The 5,000-nt window shown below is 42.8% G+C and overlaps 2 non-coding genes across 2 annotated transcripts; both read right to left on the minus strand.

The window, feature by feature from the left end:
- Positions 1–710: 710 nt before the first annotated feature.
- Positions 711–867, minus strand: LOC135194701 (5.8S ribosomal RNA). Its single transcript, XR_010309927.1, has one exon. It is a non-coding gene; the product is annotated as a 5.8S ribosomal RNA (ribosomal RNA).
- A 442-nt stretch (positions 868–1,309) lies between these two features.
- On the minus strand, positions 1,310–3,212 carry LOC135194723 (small subunit ribosomal RNA). The gene has a single exon (XR_010309948.1). It is a non-coding gene; the product is annotated as a small subunit ribosomal RNA (ribosomal RNA).
- Positions 3,213–5,000: the final 1,788 nt, after the last annotated feature.

Consider the following 5,000-nt stretch of genomic DNA (forward strand, 5'->3'; position numbering starts at 1 on the left):
AGACGCGATATCCGTCAACGCGACGGCGCCGCTTTCGTCGAGACGAGAGAGAATTTTCATTCCGGTCGTTCCGACGTCGGCGTCGACGCGCTCTTCGGACGTCGAGTCCGCCTACTCGATATACGAATGTTTCGATGTCATCACGTAAACTATGCGCGCGCGCGCGCTTTATGTACACTCGTATACAAACGTTCGTAACGATCGCGGAGCTTTTGTATTCGAAATTTTGACATTAGAAAATAAACGAAAGAAACGCACATACTCATCTCGAGACGAAGAGATCACCTAAACTCCGATTACCCCCTCTTCGAATTATCGAGAACAACTCAATGAAACGATCGAAAGGTCGGAGATGGGCGCTCCTCGTCTGGCGACGAGCGACGCTCTCAGTCTCTCTGACGTCGCATATAACGAAACTCCGTGACGTGAACGTACACACGAACGTATATAAAAAATATACATAATATAAATTATATATACACGCACGCATGTAAACGTAAACATACATACACATCGTCGTATTTGTTATATTTGAACGGACCGAGAACGAAATGCGTATATTAAGTATTATATTTAAACACGTAATAACGATCTCGAACGCGGATACCGTCATATGTTCGAGTCGAACGTCAAAGTCTTTTACTTCGGTTAAGACGTAAAGAGACGAGACATTAAACGTTCGAACAGTGTGGTTTATATTTTTATACAGCCGGCCCTCAGACAGGAGTGGTCCTGGATGTTTCTCCACGGACCGCAATGTGCGTTCGAAATGTCGATGTTCAAATGTGTCCTGCAGTTCACACTATGACGCGCAGTTAACTGCGTTCTTCATCGACCCGCGAGCCAAGTGATCCACCGTCCAGGGTAATGGTTTTGTTAATTTTTTTGTTAATAATTTCTACGATCACTCGAACGATTCTATACGCCAGAGCAGATATTAGTTAGTTTTTTATTTTTATTTTTTTTTTTTTTTTTTTGTTTTTTTCTCTTCTTTTTAGTATATAGAGAAAAATTCAAAAATTAAAAAAAAAAAAAAATAAAATAAAATAAAAAAAAAAAAAAAAGTACAAAACAAAAAAAAAAAAATATACATTTTATTTGAAGATGACGGATGTGCGTTAACACATCGTACTTTCCTCGAAATCGACATCGAAAAATATCAGTATAGGACGCGTTACACGACTCTCCGACTCGAGAACGAGAGAATCGCGTCCTCGCATCGAAACGACACATTCCGAACGTCGATTTTTGTGTTTTAGAATTTTATTATCGTTCATCATCGCACTCATTCGAGATAGATAATTTACGTTAATGATCCTTCCGCAGGTTCCCCTACGGAAACCTTGTTACGACTTTTACTTCCTCTAAATGATCAAGTTTGGTCAACTTCCCAGCAACGCCGACGGCCGTGAAGCCACCGCGTGTCGGTCCGAAGACCTCACTAAATCATTCAATCGGTAGTAGCGACGGGCGGTGTGTACAAAGGGCAGGGACGTAATCAACGCGAGCTTATGACTCGCGCTTACTAGGAATTCCTCGTTTATGGGGGATAATTGCAAACCCCAATCCCCAGCACGAAGGAGTTTCAACGGGTTGCCCGGGCCTCTAGGCCAGGGAGAACATGCTGATTCCTTCAGTGTAGCGCGCGTGCGGCCCAGGACATCTAAGGGCATCACAGACCTGTTATTGCTCAATCTCGTGCGGCTCGAAGCCGCCGGTCCCTCTAAGAAGAATTTTAATACGCCGCCAGTGAGTTGCTCGACCGAAATCGAGCACACCTAAATGACGACGCCTATTTAGCAGGCTAGAGTCTCGTTCGTTACCGGAATTAACCAGACAAATCGCTCCACCAACTAAGAACGGCCATGCACCACCACCCACCGAATCAAGAAAGAGCTATTAATCTGTCAATCCTTCCGGTGTCCGGGCCTGGTGAGATTTCCCGTGTTGAGTCAAATTAAGCCGCAGGCTCCACTCCTGGTGGTGCCCTTCCGTCAATTCCTTTAAGTTTCAGCTTTGCAACCATACTCCCCCCGGAGTCCAAAATCTTTGGTTTCCCGGAAGCTGCCCGCCGAGCCATTGTAGTAACGTCGGCGGATCGCTAGATGACATATTTACGGTTAGAACTAGGGCGGTATCTAATCGCCTTCGAACCTCTAACTTTCGTTCTTGATTGATGAAAACACCTTTGGCAAATGCTTTCGCTGATGTTCGTCTTGCGACGATCCAAGAATTTCACCTCTAACGTCGCAATACGAATGCCCCCAGTTATCCCTATTAATCATTACCTCGGAGTTCTGAAAACCAACAAAATAGAACCGAGATCATATTCTATTATTCCATGCACGAAATATTCAAGCGGCATTTTGAGCCCGCTTTGAGCACTCTAATTTGTTCAAAGTAAAATTGTCGGCCCATCTCGACACTCACTGAAGAGCACCGCGATAGGATTTTGATATTGAACCGGCGTTTTACCGCCGGCTCACCGACGATATGCTCCGCAGACGTGTCAGTATCACCGCGGATGCGGTGCACCGACAGCGCGGCGCACAAATGCAACTACGAGCTTTTTAACCGCAACAATTTTAGTATACGCTATTGGAGCTGGAATTACCGCGGCTGCTGGCACCAGACTTGCCCTCCAATTGTTCCTCGTTAAAATATTTAAAGTGTACTCATTCCGATTACGAGGCCTCGAAAGAGTCCCGTATCGTTATTTTTCGTCACTACCTCCCCGTGCCGGGAGTGGGTAATTTGCGCGCCTGCTGCCTTCCTTGGATGTGGTAGCCGTTTCTCAGGCTCCCTCTCCGGAATCGAACCCTGATTCCCCGTTACCCGTGACAACCATGGTAGTCGCAGAAACTACCATCGAAAGTTGATAAGGCAGACATTTGAAAGATGCGTCGCCGGTACTGGACCATGCGATCGGCAAAAGTTATCCAGATTCATCAAAATTAACGACTTCGGACGAGACGCCCTCCGTCGATTGGTTTTGATCTAATAAAAGCACTCATCCCATCACTGGTCAGAGTTCTGATTGCATGTATTAGCTCTAGAATTACCACAGTTATCCAAGTAACTGAGTAAGATCTAAGGAACCAAAACTGATATATTGAGCCATTCGCGGTATCGCCTTAATACGGCTTGCACTGAGACATGCATGGCTTAATCTTTGAGACAAGCATATAACTACTGGCAGGATCAACCAGGGAGCTAACATAGACTTGTTGAAGTCGTCAAACTCTCTTCTCGTTTCATATTCACATATAAAATACACACACACACGCGAGGCACGCACGCACGCACGCATGCATGCATGCACGCATGTATGTATGTACCATATACGCACAGTATGAAACGAGCGTCTTACCGTATCGTCAATCGCGTTAGACGCGATAGATTTTAACGGTTGACTCTTTTATAATTCAAACGAGACACTCGCTCGCGCGCGCGTTCGCGCGCTCCCCCGCGCTTTATATATTTATCGAGACGATATTTATATATCGCGACGGCGGCGGCGGCGGCGGCGGCGACGGCGGCGTCGTCACATAATGACACATCACGGTCACGAATTCGAACGTTCTAAACGAGATCGAGTTTATTTTAAAATAACACTTCGCACACGACGTGTACGTATGTATTGTTCAACGATTATTATCGTAAAACATTGGGATCGACGCCCGGTGTTTGAGTGATCGTACCGATACTCGGGTTATGTATTTTTTGTACATGATAAATGAAAAATAAAAAGAATTTTAGAAACGACCGTTTTCATGATATAATATCAAAATTATACACATTATACGAATACACTGAATCTTTTAAAAACTCTGGTCTCTAACACGTTTCCTTCTCATATGTGTCGTGTCACGACGTCGCACAGATCTACTACAATGAATCGACACTATTCCATGAGGATAGATTGTAGAGAAGAGCGCGACGACGACGACGATAAGAGGAAGCGCATGTGAGGCAGAGAGATTTACGTGCGTCCGTCGGTCGGCACAGTTTTACAGAACGAAAAAAAAAAAAAGAATCTTTTCATCATTTCCACGTGTCAGTGAATATTGTATGTTGTCCCCCCAGCGGTCGCGACGATTCGTACGTACATAGGTAATACTACGTGTAAAGTATAATATAACGCGATACGACGAATCGAGACGCCAGAGAGACGCAACAACGACGAGACGACGAAAGGAAACGATAATAAATTTTTATTTTTCGTTATACAAGAGTACTACTGTGATCGGTCACTTCGCGTCTCGCATCAAATTTCAATGTTCGACGTTCGAACCGTCACTACTCCATATATATGCCCGGCGACGAGTATGACATTCGGCTCGTCCGAACGGAATGTAATTTTTTTATTTTTTTTTTTTATGTTTCTCATATTTGATCCGATATCATAAGAGAACAAACCCCAGACACGCACCCCTAACCCCCCCCCCCCCCCAAACCCCCAACCCCCCCGCAACCCCCTCTGTATACCCCGAAACAAACATCCAAACCCGTATTATATATATATATCTCTATTATATATTTTGTTCAATATTTTTATATATAGGATATGATTATATGATATTATGCAACGTCAATGCAACATCAACAACAACAACAACAACAACAACAACAACAACAACAACAAGAAAGAAAAAAAAAAAACAACAATATAGAAAGTTTTATCTTGATTTATTTTCATTTGACCCGTATTCGTTTATCGAAAAATAATAATAATAATAATGATGATGATGATGATGAATAAATATAATAATAAAGAACATGACGCGAATTACGAATGCGTAAATAATGTCAATATTACGATATAAAATTAAATATTTATGTTATATAATCGTTTATTGTCCGTCGTAGAACCTTAAAAATATCATAAAGTAATAAAGAAATAGAAATCTATCTTAAAATATCCTGACATAAATGTATCGAGTCTCTATAAAAAAAATAAAAAAAAAAAATTCTACCAACGATTTCTCGAACGGAGTGCT

The sequence above is a fragment of the Vanessa tameamea genome, unplaced genomic scaffold (genome assembly GCF_037043105.1).
Source record: "Vanessa tameamea isolate UH-Manoa-2023 unplaced genomic scaffold, ilVanTame1 primary haplotype ctg00000038.1, whole genome shotgun sequence".
NCBI classification, from domain to species: Eukaryota; Metazoa; Arthropoda; class Insecta; order Lepidoptera; family Nymphalidae; genus Vanessa; species Vanessa tameamea.